This window comes from Canis aureus, chromosome 19 (assembly GCF_053574225.1).
Source record: "Canis aureus isolate CA01 chromosome 19, VMU_Caureus_v.1.0, whole genome shotgun sequence".
Taxonomy (NCBI): Eukaryota; Metazoa; Chordata; class Mammalia; order Carnivora; family Canidae; genus Canis; species Canis aureus.
In genome coordinates, this window is record NC_135629.1 from 53,159,814 (window position 1) to 53,177,111 (window position 17,298).

At 38.7% G+C, this 17,298-nt stretch overlaps 1 long non-coding RNA gene across 3 annotated transcripts in view; it reads left to right on the top strand.

The window, feature by feature from the left end:
- The window catches only part of LOC144290652 (uncharacterized), a 50,009-nt gene that overhangs the window by 19,665 nt on the left and 13,046 nt on the right, over positions 1-17,298 (top strand). The window contains exon 3 of one of the 3 annotated variants that reach the window (XR_013358233.1): positions 12,941-14,754. The exons of 1 other annotated variant lie outside the window; for it this stretch is intronic. This is a non-coding gene — a long non-coding RNA (uncharacterized LOC144290652). Of the gene's footprint in view, positions 1-1,195; positions 1,467-12,940; positions 14,755-17,298 lie in introns of those variants that run through there. One more of the 3 variants, XR_013358235.1, reaches the window with a different exon arrangement.

Consider the following 17,298-nt stretch of genomic DNA (forward strand, 5'->3'; position numbering starts at 1 on the left):
AGGGTATTATGCTAAGCGAAATAATAGAGAATGACAAATAGCATATGACTTCATTCATATGTAGAATTTAAGAAACAAAACAGATGAACATAGGGGAAGGAAAGGGAAGACAAGATAAAAACAGAGGGAGACAAACCATAAGAGGCTCTTAACTATAGGAAACAAACTGAAGGTTGTTGGAGAGGAGGTGGGTGGAGGGATGGGGTGACTGGGTGATGGGCATTAAGAAGGCCACTTGATGTAATGAGCACTGGGTGTTATATGTAACTGCTGAATCTCTAAATTTTACCCCTGAAACTGATAATACACTATACATTAACTAAATTGAATTTAAATTAAAAAAAAATTTTTAAGTGCTTCTATCTACATGAAAGAAAAAATAGTAAATACAGTCAAGCAAATAAGAAAGAAATGTATACATAACACTAAAGGAAGTCATCAAACCACAAGGGAAGAGGCAGAAAAAAGGAATAAAGAATAACTACAAAAACAGTCAGAAAAACAATGAACAAAATGGCAATGAAGACATATCAATAAGTTTACATCTAAATGAGCTAAATTCCCCTATCAAAAGACACAGAGTGGCTGAATGTATTTAAAAAGAAACACATATATGCTGCCTACAAGAAAAATCACTTCAGAAGTAAATACACAAAGAAGGGATGGAAAAAGATATTCCATGTAAAAGGAAATGAAAAAAAACCTGGGATAATTATATAAAATAGACTTTAAAACAAAGATTGTAATAAACCGAAAAGAGAGGCACTACAAAATGATAAAGGGGTCAATCCAGCAAGAAGATATAATATATATAAGTATATATCGATTAAAAGATGTTAAACTATCTTCACATTGCTTTTGTTAAGACTCTCTTTGTTTCATTCTTTTTTATGGCTAAGTAATATTCCATCATGTATATGCACCATATCTTCCTTATCCATTCATCAGTTGATGAACACTTGGGTTGCTTCCACATCTTGACAAAACAAACAAAAACAAAAAACAGACTTTAATACAGAGAACAAACTGCTGGTTGCCAGAGGGAAGTGGGAAATGGATTAAAAAAAAAGGGAATTAAGAGGTACAAATTTCCAGGTGTAAGATACATAAGCCATGGAGATGAAAAGTACAGGGGAGGGGCAAGATGGCGGAAGAGCAGGGTCTCCAAATCACCTGTCTCCACCAAACTACCTAGAAAACCTTCAAATTATCCTGAAAATCTATGAATTCGGCCTGAGAATTAAAGAGAGAACACCTGGAATGCTACAATGAGAAGAGTTCGCGCTTCTATCAAGGTAGGAAGACGGGGAAAAAGAAATAAAGAAACAAAAGGCCTCCAAGGGGGAGGGGCCCGCGAGGAGCCGGGCTGAGGCCGGGGCGAGTGTCCCCAGGACAGGAGAGCCCCGTCCCGGAGGAGCAGGAGCTGCACCAACCTTCCCGGCGGAAAGGGCCTCGCAGGGAGTTGGAGCAGGACCCCAGGAGGGCGAGGGGGGGGCTCGGGGGCGGCTCCGCGGAGGGGGCTGCGCGGCCGGGAGCGAATCCAACAGCGCAGGCGCCGGGACACAGCCCAGGATCCGGCCTCCCCCCGGGACAGGCAGAGGCCAGGAGGGCCCAGGACAGAGAGGACGCTCCTGCCCCGAGCTGAGCAGATCAGCGGCCCCGCCCCGGAGCCTCCAGGCCCTGCAGACGGAGAGCTTGGAGTTACTGCGGGGGCTGAATCCAGGTTTCCAGAGCTGGCCCCGCCACTAGGGCTGTTGCTCCTGGGGCCTCACGGGGTAAACAACCCCCACTGAGCCCTGCACCAGGCAGGGGGCACAGCAGCTCCCCCAAGTGCTAACACCTGAAAATCAGCACAACAGGCCCCTCCCCCAGAAGACCAGCTAGACGGACAAGTTCCAGGGGAAGTCAAGGGACAAATGCAATGAAACGCCGGGACACCTGCACCCCGATGTTTATAGCAGCAATGGCCACGATAGCCAAACTGTGGAAGGAGCCTCGGTGTCCAACGAAAGATGAATGGATAAAGAAGATGTGGTTTATGTATACAATGGAATATTACTCAGCTATTAGAAATGACAAATACCCACCATTTGCTTCAACGTGGATGGAACTGGAGGGTATTATGCTGAGTGAAGTAAGTCAGTCGGAGAAGGACAAACATTATATGTTCTCATTCATTTGGGGAATATAAATAATAGTGAAAGGGAATATAAGGGAAGGGAGAAGAAATGTGTGGGAAATATCAGAAAGGGAGACAGAACGTAAAGACTGCTACTCTGGGAAACGAACTAGGGGTGGTAGAAGGGGAGGAGGGCGGGGGGTGGGAGTGAATGGGTGACGGCACTGGGGGTTATTCTGTATGTTAGTAAATTGAACACCAATAAAAAATAAATTAAAAAAAATAAAGTACACAGAATCAGAAGATACTCCCCCGTGATTCTTTTTTTCTTTTCTCTTTTTTCTTTTTTCTTTTTTGTTGTTGTTTTGTTTTGTTTTGCTTTGCTTTGCTTTTTGATTTGTTTCCTTCCCCCACCCCTTTTTTCCTTTCTTTTTCTTTCTCTTTTTCTTCTTTTTTTTTTTTCTTCCTTTTTTTCCCTCTTTCTCTTTTCTTTCCTTCTTTCTCTCCTCTCTTTTTCTCCTTTTCCCAATACAACTTGCTTTTGGCCACTCTGCACTGACCAAAATGACTAGAAGGAAAACCTCACCTCAAAAGAAAGAATCAGAAACAGTCCTCTCTCCCACAGAGTTACAAAATCTGGATTACAATTCATTGTCAGAAAGCCAATTCAGAAGCACTATTATACAGCTACTGGTGACTCTAGAAAAAAGCATAAAGGACTCAAGAGACTTCATGACTGCAGAATTTAGAGCTAATCAGGCAGAAATTAAAAATCAATTGAATGAGATGTAATCCAAACTAGAAGTCCTAACGACGAGGGTTAACGAGGTGGAAGAACGAGTGAGTGACATAGAAGACAAGTTGATGGCAAAGAGGGAAACTGAGGAAAAAAGAGACAAACAATTAAAAGACCATGAAGATAGATTAAGGGAAATAAACGACAGCCTGAGGAAGAAAACCTACGTTTAATTGGTGTTCCCAAGGGCGCCGAAAGGGACAGAGGGCCAGAATATGTATTTGAACAAATTCTAGCTGAAAACTTTCCTAATCTTGGAAGGGAAACAGGCATTCAGATCCAGGAAATAGAGAGATTCCCCCCCTAAAATCAATAAAAACCGTTCAACACCTCGACATTTAATAGTGAAGCTTGCAAAATCCAAAGATAAGGAGAAGATCCTTAAAGCAGCAAGAGACAAGAAATCCCTGACTTTTATGGGGAGGAATATTAGGGTAACAGCAGACCTCTCCACAGAGACCTGGCAGGCCAGAAAGGGCTGGCAGGATATATTCAGGGTCCTAAATGAGAAGAACATGCAACCAAGAATACTTTATCCAGCAAGGCTCTCATTCAAAATGGAAAGAGAGATAAAGAGCTTCCAAGACAGGCAGCAACTGAAGGAATATGTGACCTCCAAACCAGCTCTGCAAGAAATTTTAAGGGGGACTCTGAAAATTCCCCTTTAAGAAGAAGTTCAGTGGAACAATCCACAAAAACAAGGACTGAATAGATATCATGATGACACTAAACTCATATCTCTCAATAGTAACTCTGAACGTGAACGGGCTTAATGACCCATCGAAAGGCGCAGGGTTTCAGACTGGATAAAAAAGCAGGACCCATCTATTTGCTGTCTACAAGAGACTCATTTTAGACAGAAGGACACCTACAGCCTGAAAATAAAAGGTTGGAGAACCATTTACCATTCGAATGGTCCTCAAAAGAAAGCAGGGGTAGCCATCCTTATATCAGATAAACTAAAATTTACCCCGAAGACTGTAGTGAGAGATGAAGAGGGACACTATCTCATACTTAAAGGATCTATCCAACAAGAGGACTTAACAATCCTCAATATATATGCCCCGAATGTGGGAGCTGCCAAATATATAAATCAATTAATAACCAAAGTGAAGAAATACTTAGATAATAATACACTTATACTTGGTGACTTCAATCTAGCTCTTTCTATACTCGATAGGTCTTCTAAGCACAACATCTCCAAAGAAACGAGAGCTTTAAATGATACACTGGACCAGATGGATTTCACAGATATCTACAGAACTTTACATCCAAATTCAGCTGAATACACATTCTTCTCAAGTGCACATGGAACTTTCTCCAGAATAGACCACATACTGGGTCACAAATCAGGTCTGAACCGATACCAAAAGATTGGGATCGTCCCCTGCATATTCTCAGACCATAATGCCTTGAAATTAGAACTAAATCACAACAAGAAGTTTGGAAGGACCTCAAACACGTGGAGGTTAAGGACCATCCTGCTAAAAGATGAAAGGGTCAACCAGGAAATTAAGGAAGAATTAAAAAGATTCATGGAAACTAATGAGAATGAAGATCTCATTAGAATGGAGAATACAAGCATCCATTCAAAAACTGGAAAGAACTCAAATACAAAAGCTAATCTTACACATAAAGGAGCTAGAGAAAAAACAGCAAATAGATCCTACACCCAGGAGAAGAAGAAAGTTAATAAAGATTCGAGCAGAACTCAACGAAATCGAGACCAGAAGAACTGTGGAACAGATCAACAGAACCAGGAGTTGGTTCTTTGAAAGAATTAATAAGATAGATAAACCATTAGCCAGCCTTATTAAAAAGAAGAGAGAGAAGACTCAAATTAATAAAATCATGAATGAGAAAGGAGAGATCACTACCAACACCAAGGAAATACAAACGATTTTAAAAACATATTATGAACAGCTATACACCAATAAATTAGGCAATCTAGAAGAAATGGACACATTCCTGGAAAGCCACAAACTACCAAAACTGGAACAGGAAGAAATAGAAAACCTGAACAGGCCAATAACCAGGGAGGAAATTGAAGCAGCCATCAAAAACCTCCCAAGACACAAGAGTCCAGGGCCAGATGGCTTCCCAGGGGAATTTTATCAAACGTTTAAAGAAGAAACCATACCTATTCTCCTAAAGCTGTTTGGAAAGATAGAAAGAGATGGAGTACTTCCAAATTCATTCTATGAGGCCAACATCACCTTAATTCCAAAACCAGACAAAGACCCCACCAAAAAGGAGAATTACAGACCAATATCCCTGATGAACATGGATGCAAAAATTCTCAACAAGATACTGGCCAATAGGATCCAACAATACATTAAGAAAATTATTCACCATGACCAAGTAGGATTTATCCCCGGGACACAAGGCTGGTTCAACACTCATAAAACAATCAATGTGATTCATCATATCAGCAAGAGAAAAACCAAGAACCATATGATCCTCTCATTAGATGCAGAGAAAGCATTTGACAAAATACAGCATCCATTTCTGATCAAAACTCTTCAGCGTGTAGGGATAGAGGGAACATTCCTCAACATCTTAAAAGCCATCTATGAAAAGCCCACAGCAAATATCATTCTCAATGGGGAAGCACTGGGAGCCTTTCCCCTAAGATCAGGAACAAGACAGGGATGTCCACTCTCACCACTGCTATTCAACATAGTACTGGAAGTCCTAGCCTCAGCAATCAGACAACAAAAAGACATTAAAGGCATTCAAATTGGCAAAGAAGAAGTCAAACTCTCCCTCTTCACCGATGACATGATACTCTACATAGAAAACCCAAAAGCCTCCACCCCAAGATTGCTAGAACTCATACAGCAATTTGGTAGCATGGCAGGATACAAAATCAATGCCCAGAAATCAGTGGCATTTCTATACACTAACAATGAGACTGAAGAAAGAGAAATTAAGGAGTCAATCCCATTTACAATTGCACCCAAAAGCATACGATACCTAGCAATAAACCTAACCAAAGATGTAAAGGATCTATACCCTCAAAACTATAGAACACTTCTGAAAGAAATTGAGGAAGACACAAAGAGATGGATAAATATTCCATGCTCATGGATTGACAGAATTAATATTGTGAAAATGTCAATGTTACCCAGGGCAATATACACGTTTAATGCAATCCCTATCAAAATACCATGGACTTTCTTCAGAGAGTTAGAACAAATTATTTTAAGATTTGTGTGGAATCAGAAAAGACCCCAAATAGCCAGGGGAATTTTAAAAAAGAAAACCATATCTGGGGGCATGACAATGCCCGATTTCAGGTTGTACTACAAAGCTGTGGTCATCAAGACAGTGTGGTACTGGCACAAAAACAGACACATAGATCAATGGAACAGAATAGAGAACCCAGAAGTGGACCCTGAACTTTATGGTCAACTAATATTCGATAAAGGAGGAAAGACTATCCATTGGAAGAAAGATAGTCTCTTCAATAAATGGTGCTGGGAAAATTGGACATCCACATGCAGAAGAATGAAACTAGACCACTCTCTTTCACCATACACAAAGATAAACTCAAAATGGATGAAAGATCTAAATGTGAGACAAGATTCCACCAAAATCCTAGAGAAGAACACAGGCAACACCCTTTTTGAACTCGGCCACAGTAACTTCTTGCAAGATACATCCACGAAGGCAAAAGAAACAAAAGCAAAAATGAACTATTGGAACTTCATCAAGATAAGAAGCTTTTGCACAGCAAAGGATACAGTCAACAAAACTAAAAGACAACCTACAGAATGGGAGAAGATATTTGCAAATGACCTATCAGATAAAGGGCTAGTTTCCAAGATCTATAAAGAACTTCTTAAACTCAACACCAAAGAAACAAACAATCCAATCATGAAATGGGCAAAAGACATGAAGAGAAATCTCACACAGGAAGACATAGACATGGCAAACACGCACATGAGAAAATGCTCCGCATCACTTGCCATCAGGGAAATACAAATCAAAACCTCAATGAGATACCACCTCACACCAGTAAGAATGGGGCAAATTAACAAGGCAGGAAACAACAAATGTTGGAGAGGATGCGGAGAAAAGGGAACCCTCTTACACTGTTGGTGGGAATGTAAACTGGTGCAGCCACTCTGGAAAACTGTGTGGAGGTTCCTCAAAGAGTTAAAAATAGACCTGCCCTACGACCCAGCAATTGCACTGTTGGGGATTTACCCCAAAGATACAGATGCAATGAAACGCCGGGACACCTGCACCCCGATGTTTCTAGCAGCAATGGCCACAATAGCCAAACTGTGGAAGGAGCCTCGGTGTCCATTGAAAGATGAGTGGATAAAGAAGATGTGGTTTATGTATACAATGGAATATTACTCAGCTATTAGAAATGACAAATACCCACCATTTGCTTCAACATGGATGGAACTGGAGGGTATTATGCTGAGTGAAGTAAGCCAGTCAGAGAAGGACAAACATTATATATTCTCATTTATGTGGGGAATATAAATAATAGTGAAAGGGAATATAAGGGAAGGGAGAAGAAATGTGTGGGAAATATCAGAAAGGGAGACAGAACGTAAAGACTGCTAACTCTGGGAAACGAACTAGGGGTGGTAGGAGGGGAGGAGGGCGGGGGGTGGGAGTGATTGGGTGACGGGCACTGGGGATTATTCTGTATGTTGGTAAATTGAACAACAATAAAAAATAAATTTAAAAAAAGTACAGCATAGGGAATATAGTCAATATTGTAATAACGTTGTGACAGGTGATGACTACGTTTATCACAGTGAGCGTTTGTGATGTGCAGAATCGTCAAGTCAACATGTTGTATACCTGAAACTTAATAGAATATTGCATGTCAATTATACTCCAGTTTTTTAAAAGGCTATAGAAAATGGATACATCAAAAGAATGAATACATTCATGAATTGAGAACAATGGTGCACTACTTGTCAGTGTCTTTGGTTTCCTTTTCATTAAGAAAGAAGTAACAGGAATTATTATAGGGTAATCATGAAGTTTAATACCTGTAGGATTGGAAATGTCTCTCTGGGCAAAAAACACAAGCAAGACAACATATAGGCCTTCCTTCTTGTGGATTGTTTCTGAATTCCAAACTACAACTCTGGCTACACATAGATTTAGGTGTCTAATCAGGAAAATAGAGAATCATTGGTCATAATTTTACACATATTGTATCTATGAGAGGATACCTATATTTCTCCCATAAAGAGAGAGAACATTTTACCTGTCATTACATCACTATATCGCCTTCTAGCCCCACCTTGTTGATATTATCTAAATAACCTAATTATAGATTATTAGGTTTTGTTTCCTCTATTTGCAAAGAACCAAAATTTTACCAAATTATTTTATCATTTTTATTTCATATGTTATGGCCAACATAACTTGATTTTCTTTTATTTAACCACTTCATCCAAAAATTCTTTCAATGTAGATATATGTGTGGTCATGATACACTGGCCCTCTGTGCTCAAGAATATGTTATTATGCTCTCATATTTAAACATAACTATCATTTATACATAATGTATATTATGTATATGTATCCATGTGTATAGGTATATGTGTATACATGTATACATATACATTATACGTAAACATAACTTATCATTTATAAATCAGACTCAGGGTATCTGATATATCCATTAAGTTCATTGCACTTTCACAGCCGCTACATGAATAGATATACTCAAATTAAAAATAATAGCATATGCAAACCTGCTTTTCGTAGGCATTGACTCAGAATACATGTAAGATTACATAGTATGAAGATGTTGCATTTGAAATGTGAATTTAGTGCTGAGTTAAGTGAGAGTATACTTCATCTCATTTGAGGATTCTGCTCTGATACCCTTACGATAAGTACATCTAATCTTGAAAAGATGTCATATCTCTTTGAATACAATAGGCCATTCTATCATCTCTTCATTGATGACCAAGCCTTGATCATATAGACTATTAGAGCCAAACTCTCTCATTTTACCCAGGAGCCCAAGACCAGCAGAAGAATTCAGTGTTCAGGATATCACACTGCATCAGATGGCTTCTTTCCTTATCTAAGGACATGTGCTCTCTGGCACTGTTTCTAAATTGGATTTTATTCAGGAATAGGAGCAGCTAGTGGAGAGCAAAAATTGAAAAAGAGAGCATTCAAATTAGAGATTGAAGGCTCATGCTTAAAAAGCAACCTCTTCTTTCTCACCTCCCCACCTTCAGGGTTTCTTGACGGTAGAAGCTAAGTTGTGTTTGGGTGTTTACCATCTCATGGACTCAGGTGAAATAAACTTTTCCTCTCGTGGTAAGACCAATGGGAAAGGAATAGAACATAATCATGACATGGCTCAAAGCATGGCTAAGTCAAGGACTTTATTGCAACCCTGACCCATAGTTGGCTTGGAGCATCTGGAAGGAAATGCCTGTATTGTAAAAGGATTATAATATGGGAATTTTTTCTCTTACTGCATTTGGACATTTTTGGCCAAGAATAGGATTGTCTATGACCATGGAGAGAATCGTCTCACTATGAGAGTAAATCTACAACTCCTCAAGTATTGATGAGGTTATTACCTTTTAATCCTTGAACCAGGGTGGTTCTTGACATTGTTGTGGGAGATAATTAACTATTTTTTGAACTAAAGTAAAATTCAAATAATATAAAATTCACGACCTTAAAGGGTACAGTTCAGTGGGTTTTAGTAAACTCACAATGCTGTACAATTATCACTACTGGCTATTGCCAGAATATTTTCATCATCCCAAAGGAAATCCCATACTAATTAAACAGTTACTCTCCATTCCACCCTAAATCCAGCTGTGGCAACCATGAATCTACTTTCTATCTAGAGATCTACCTGTTCTGGACATTTCATATCAATGTAATCATAAAATATATGTTCCCTTTGTGTCTAGTTTCTTTCACTTAGCATAACATTTTCAAAGTTTATAAATATATCAGCAATTCATTTCTTTTAATGGCTGAATCACATTCCATCACATAGATAAACCATATTTTGTTCATCCACTTTCAGTTGCTGGATATTGGGGTATTGTTTCCACTTTTGGCCATTAGGCACAGTTCTGCTATAGTTATGCATATACAAATTTTGGTTTGGAGACCTATATTCAATTCTTTTGAATAAATATCTAAGAATGGAAATGCTGGGTCATCTTTTTCTATCCTTGTTTTTTAAAACAAAATTGACATTTAAGTTGAAATAAACTACATAAAATTGATGTTCTTCACAAAAATAATAACAGTATTTTCTGTATTATTCATAGGTAAACCAAAAAACACTTAATTTTGTAGGTTTTCCAGGTTTTGCTTAGAAATCAAGATAAATCAATAGATACAGTCTTGGGGGAAAAAAGCAGAATAGACAAATTGGTTGTCAGTATCTATGGTCTCTGATTGTATCTTGACCATGAAACATCAATATTCAACATATATCTGCTAAAAACCTTATGAAGGTATACGCTCAACAAAGGAATGTGAACAGCAACAACCAGATAAAGCATTTGTCTAGCAACCCTGAAGCCTTCCTATTCTTATTAATTAATTTTAATTATTCTATTAGGGCTATTCTTATTAATTATTTTTTCCTATGTATGGACCATCCTATTTTGTCTCTTTGTATGCCTTGTTATTTTTTGTTGAAAACTTAATATTTGGAATACATAATATGATATCTATGGGAATCAAGCTCTCCCCCAACCCAGTGTTTGTTGTTGCTGCTTATTATAATTGTTGTTAGTTTGCTTAGTGCATTTTCTGATCAAATCATGTATATTCTGTAGTCTTTGTCATGGGTGGCCACTGAAGTCTTTGTTCCATTAGCTTAGTGATCAGCTAGGAATTTTTTAAAATTCCTTAAATGCCATTAAGCATTTCCCTGTTGTAAGCTTTTTTTTTTTTTTAATGATTTTATTTATTTGACAGAGAAAGAGAGAGAGAGCACAAGCAGGAGGAAGCTGCAGAGGGAGAGGGAGAACCAGGCTCCCCACTGAGCAGGGAGCCCAATGTGGGGCTTGATCTCAGGACTCTGGGATCATGACTTTAGCTGAAGGCAGATGCTTAACTGACTGAGCCACCCAGGTTCCCCTCCCTTGTTATAAGCTTTTGATTAAATGTCATAATTCTGAAAAAAGTTAATTCTGACATTTTGGATCTAGCTTATGTTTTAATTTTTTATTTAAATTCAATTTCATTAACATATAGTGTATTATTAGTTTCAGGGATAGAACTTAGTCACTCATCGGTTGCATGTAATACCCAGTGCTCATTACATCAAGTGCCCTCCTTAATGCCCATCACCCAATTACCCCATCCCCCCGCCCACTTCCCCTTAATTTTTTTACTTTTTTGGAAGGACACACTTTTAGAGTTCTCTGCCATATTCCCTGACATCCTATTCTTATTGTTTAAGCAAGAGATGTTTAAGTTTTCAATCACCTTGGTAGAAGCATCCTAAATAATCCAGAATCACATCTATGAAAGTCATCTTGGAAAGGCCTCTTTCTTTTCTAAGAGTGAACACTAAATGAGCTCTAAGGTATATATCAAATATTACTGTTGTTAATAAAAATTAAAATCAGCTAGTAAATTAACTTTCTGACACAATTTTACATGTACATGTTTGCTTTAAATTTATATGAAAAGATACTAAACATATTTGACCTGATAAATTTATTGAATTTAATTTTTAAAAACTTGATTAAATGCATTTTTCCCTTGTGCATAAAAACAGAAGTTCCTAAATATAGAGGAGTTATGGATTCAGATATGCCTGGGGCAAAATTCTGACAGATTCATTTACAACCTGGGAAGATATGCTGAGTTTATATGCATCATTATTGTTGTCAGAGTTAAATATAGGATCACATCCCTGCTCTCATGTTTGTTGCAGGTTTTGTAAAAATGTTCTAAAACTGGTCCATGTTCCATGGACCACATAGAACATCATGTAGACACTTCCGTTTTCACCAAAATAATTTCATGGAACACTTGGACCACAACATACATAGCATTATAGATGAAATAGCTGGAGTCAGGTATGGTCATTATTTCAGTATTTTCTGCCATTGGATGAATTCCCAAAAAGAGTATAGATTTTACTAACTTTTAATTCCCCTACACTTCATAGCATTTTTTTTCCTACATTAGGAAATATTTTTTGGTATAATTTCTCTAATTAGTTTGAAATTAAAGCCCCCAATGGTAGAATTCTCAAAATAAATGTGACAATTATAGATAAACGTACAATCAATATGCAAGAGCTACCCATTTGCCTAATCCTGTTGACCTTGAGACAAAAAATATAGTCATGATGATGTATCACAAGGAAATACCTCCAGACAGCAACAGGTTGTCTATCTATATCTGAAGAACAATTACCTTCCAGGGAAAAGCATAGATTATCTACATCCCTTATAGAACCTACTTCTGTTTCCACCAAAAGCATTGATGGAGGGCTTGGGCCATGGGATACACAGCATCATAGATGAAATAGCTGGAGTCAGACAATGGCATTAAGTCAACATCTGGCATAAACTCAAAGAATTTGGTGGGCATGCTCCAATTTTTCCACATAGTGATCAAGCAAGCAAACAATCACACATTTCAAGCCAAAATTTAGTGAGGTTAAAGTCTTCTGGATACTGGGAAGGATTGTTCAAGGATTGCCTTGAAAAGTGCATAAAAGCCAGATGTCCCTCTTCTGGGTGAAATGAGAAACTTCCATGGAAAGAATGCAGTATGTGGCCCATCTTCTACAAAACAATATTGCACTCTGCTATCATGATCCACACCTTCTCCAAGGTTAAATAGGCTTCTACCATCCTGCTAAGGGTAATGAAGCTTGCTACATCGCCCTAAATTACATGCACCTTTGCAGATGAAACTCTGGTCTTTGTCATGAGATGTATACCACTTGGTCCCTACATTTTCTTAGCAGTAGAGAGTTTCACTATAAAGGCCACACATACACCATTCTGTGCCTTCTCTGCTTACAGGTCAAGGAGCAGCTCCCTTTGCCTATCATCAGAGAAAAAGAGTGCCACCCAGGTCTAGCCAAAATGCAGCAATAACCAGATTATTCCATGAAGGGGAGAGCTATTCCTGGGGACCATCTGATAGAGAGATGGGAACTGGTCTTTTATCACTCAGGATAGGATCAAAAAGGACCATTTAAGACCTAAATAAGAAAAGGAAAATATGATTCTGAGCTTAGTGGACTTTGGGATGTCTTCCTTGGGAAGAGGGTGAGCAATTTCTCTATGTGAGAGGAAAAGTGACCAGATTATTTGGTGAAAAAAAGGGGGACATTATACAGTTCTTATTTCATTCTGGGCACATAGAAGACCAAGACCATGTTTTCTAGACCCCTTGCTTTTAGAAAGACTAGGTGATTAATTCTAACCAATGGTATCACTTTTAAGCCAAAGAATAAAAGATGATGTGTGATATCCCTATGTGCTTTTTATCTCCTTCACTGGCATGAGTTCCAGATCATATGCCAACAAGATCATGGTATGTCCATCAGCTTTGTCCTATGTGGCTTGTAAAGAAGTCCAGTGTTTGATGCAACAACTTTTTACTTATTAAACTCTTAATTATTGGACTTATCGCCACAGCATTACCTAGATTATCCTACCCTCTCAAACTTTCTAAAAAATAATTTTTCCAGAACTCTTTTAATCTAATGCTGCTATGTTCAGAAGCATGTCCCCCTATTGCTGTTGGTCACAGATAAGTCCCTAGGAAGAGATTCAGAGAGTTCCTGTGGGAATTGAGCAAAGGCAGGAACAGAAAGGAGAAGCTGAATCACAAAATAGTTGCAACTGAGGGTCAACCAATCCCAAAAATCTCTGGACAGGGACAGCCCTTCAGTGTTGCCCAAATGAAGTCCAGGGAAACAAGCTTCATATTCCCATGTCTGCCAGACATTGGCCTTGGGATGGTCCCTAAGAGAGTTGCATCCTTGGGTAAGGTCACTCCCAATGATGTGGGCACTTCCTTTGGGGTAGAGCTATGAGCTGTCCTCAGTCAATAATCTCAGTAGCTGTGAGATGGATGCCTCAGCCCTGAGCACAAACCTGGGCTAACACTCAAAGTATCTATTGCATTTCTTCACCTTCTTCTTTCTCAACCCAGTTAATAATCTCACAATCTGAGAAAGTCCCTGGAATGGCATACATATACACAACTCCTCCCTTTTCTTTTGATTGGGTGAGAGGGAAAGGCATTGGGGAAGAGCAAATCATCTCTCTCCAGAACTCAGGCCCACTTAGCTGTGGGCTTTTGTAGAGCCCTAGGAATGTTCCAATCTCAGCTGAAAATTCTGAGGTTCTTTCTGGAACAATAGCCATAGGTTTTTATATGTGACTCTCCTTATTTTTCTCAATTACATTAGCTAAAAATATAAGTGTTGGGGCCAGGCGGGAAGGGAAACTCCTCAAGATGGCGGATACGCCAAAATGGCTGAGGTTCCTGTCACCACCTCCACTTGGGACGACAGCTTGAGCAGACCCTTACACCTCTCCTTTGGACTTCCCCAACCGAACCCAATGCCCTTCAAACCCCAGAGGAGGAAGTCACCTTTGACTGGTCGAATTGCAATCCTTCCTTTGCATAGTGAGGGTCACTCTGGTTGGATTGCAATCCTTCCTTTGCATATGAGCCAACCAATAGGAAACCGTTATGCCTTACAACGTTATGTAAACCCCCTACCACCTTGTCTTGGCGCGACTTCCTCGACTCACTCTCTTTCCCCCGTGAGTCGTGGAACCTCGCCCGAGGGTGCCTGCAATAAAATCTGTTCTTGGACCCTTGCTTGCCTTGGCGGTCTCATTTCCGTCTAGTTACTAAAAAACTTAACAATAAGTTCTTTGATATTTAAAATATTTGACTTTTTTTTGGTATTTCCTAAAGAATTAATGTTGCCTTTCTGTTAGTTCCTGTCTTCTCCTTTCCTGAGAAATACTTTGGTATTTTTCTAACCATGTGAACTTCAAACCAAATTTAAACATTCTAAAAGTCAATTCTTGGTTGTTAATAAATTATAATAAAATATTTTCACACAAACAGCACTCTGGCTATTTTCTAGTGGTTCTTTCTTACATGTTTTCAATATTAAGATTTTCCAGATAATGTGCAAAATTTTATTTTCGGTTAATTCTTTACCTAAATATCATGAGATGTTGTTTTAGTAGCTCCTAAGTAGTAGAGTTATATTTCAAATTAAAATCTGTCATTCTATTGTATTCAAATAATTTTATGTATATTACTTCTACTTTGGGAATTTTAGCTTTTCTTCTGTTGCCTAAACATGTGGCCATCTTATTCCTCTCCAAAAACCCTTGAAAGAAAACTATATACAGTATAAATAGAGGACAGACTTGATATATATATATATATATATATATATATATATATATATATATATATATATATATATATATATATATAATATAGTTGACCCTTGAACAACATGGCTTTGAACTGCACAGGTCCACTTATTCGTGGATTTTTAAAATAAATTCAGAACAGTACTGTAAATATATTTTCTCTTTCTTACGATTCTCACTGACGTTTTCTTTTCTCTAGCTTATTTTATTGAAAATATAATACATAATACATATAACATACAAAATATGTGCTGACTTTATATTATTGCTAAAGCTTTTGGTCAACTGTAGGCTATTAGTACTTAAGTTCGTGGAGAGTCAAAGGTTGTATATAGATTTTCACCTGTGCATCGGTTTAGTGCCCTTAACTCCCACATTGCTCAAGGGCCAACTGTATATACTCTGCACTAATTATCCTAAGAGCTTTCTTCCCCTTAGTTTCATGTATTTCATGAACAATCATAGACTAGAAGAGCTGAATTCACTTTTTTTTACTTTTAAGATTTGCCTCATATTTTCTTTTCTTTATGGGGGGAATCTTTTTTTTTGCTATTAGAGTATAACACCTGAAGACAGCTTTAAAGTGGACTTGTTTCATTATCTATCCCCCACATTTAACCTGTCAAGTGTTCAGTTCATGATCTCGTGCCTAATGGGTAGAAAACCTGAAGAGATTCATAAACATCAACAAGGTTAGATTTGTAATCTAATTTTCCACACAAAGCCACAGATAGAGATTGCTTTACCAATAGTCTTTAATAAATTTCAGGGTACATATAAAGTGCAAGTTATAAAACGTATGCCAGAAAATGAAATGAAGGATTCCTTTACCTATTTTCTTGAGGCTAGAATGACCATGACACAACTCCAGATGATGAGGAAATAATTTTTGTCCCATTCCACTGATAAATCTAGATGTGACCATTCTACAAAACACATTAGCTACTAAAATCCAACAAGATACTAAAAAAGAATAACATTGGGTGGGAGGAGTTAAGGTGGCAGAGGAGTAGGGGGACCTTAAGATTGTCTCATCTCTCAAATACAACTAGATAGTTATTTATCATATCATTCTGAACACCCAAGAAATCAACTGGGGATATGAGAAAACAAATGCTACAAGTGTACAAGTAGAAAAGCGACCACCATTTGTAACATAGGAGGTGCAGATACTTGAATCATATGTGATATAGTAGAAGATATGGCAGTAGGGAGGGAGCCTTCGTAAGGAGGCTACCACAAAGTATTATAAGCAGCAGAGCACAGAATCAGAACTTTTAGAAGTCTACTACAATGAGGGGCATGCCTGGCTTAAAGGTGCTCAGGTGGTAAAGTAGGATGGAATCCCAGGTGCGAAAGTGTGGTCTCAGGATCTCCAGGGTCACAAGAACAGGGATGCCTGAGTACAGCAGAGTTCCCAGGCAATAGGAGCTGGGAAGCCAGCTGAGAACTGTGTATCTAGGTGCTGGCTCTCTGCTCTGCATTACCATAAACTACAAACCACTGCATGGACCTGCAACCATTTTCCTGGGAGGGGTCCAGCCAAAGGCAGAAGCATGGTGAGACACGCTTCCCCTACCTAGGAACAGCGTGGGTAGACATTTGCGGGAGTCCCAAAAATGTGGAATTTTGAAACTCAGTTGTGTGCCTGAGATAATGCTTGGTCACAAGCCAAGTGAACAAAGAGTTCTGATGAGAACTGAGGAGACAAGAGTGGGTGATTGCTTTTCTGTGAGGGCTCACTAAAGAGTAGGGGACATGAATTTTCAGATCTGGGGCTAGAAAGCAGGGAACACCCATACTCATCCTGCCCATCAGTGTTGAAAGTTTCAGGAAGCAAAACAGCACCACCTAGGGGCATCTAGAGCCACTTACACTGAGCCCTCCTATGCACATGAGGCACATCTCCACTAGGGCAAGTCTACCTGAGAATCAGCACAACAGGCCCCTTCCCTAAAAGAGCA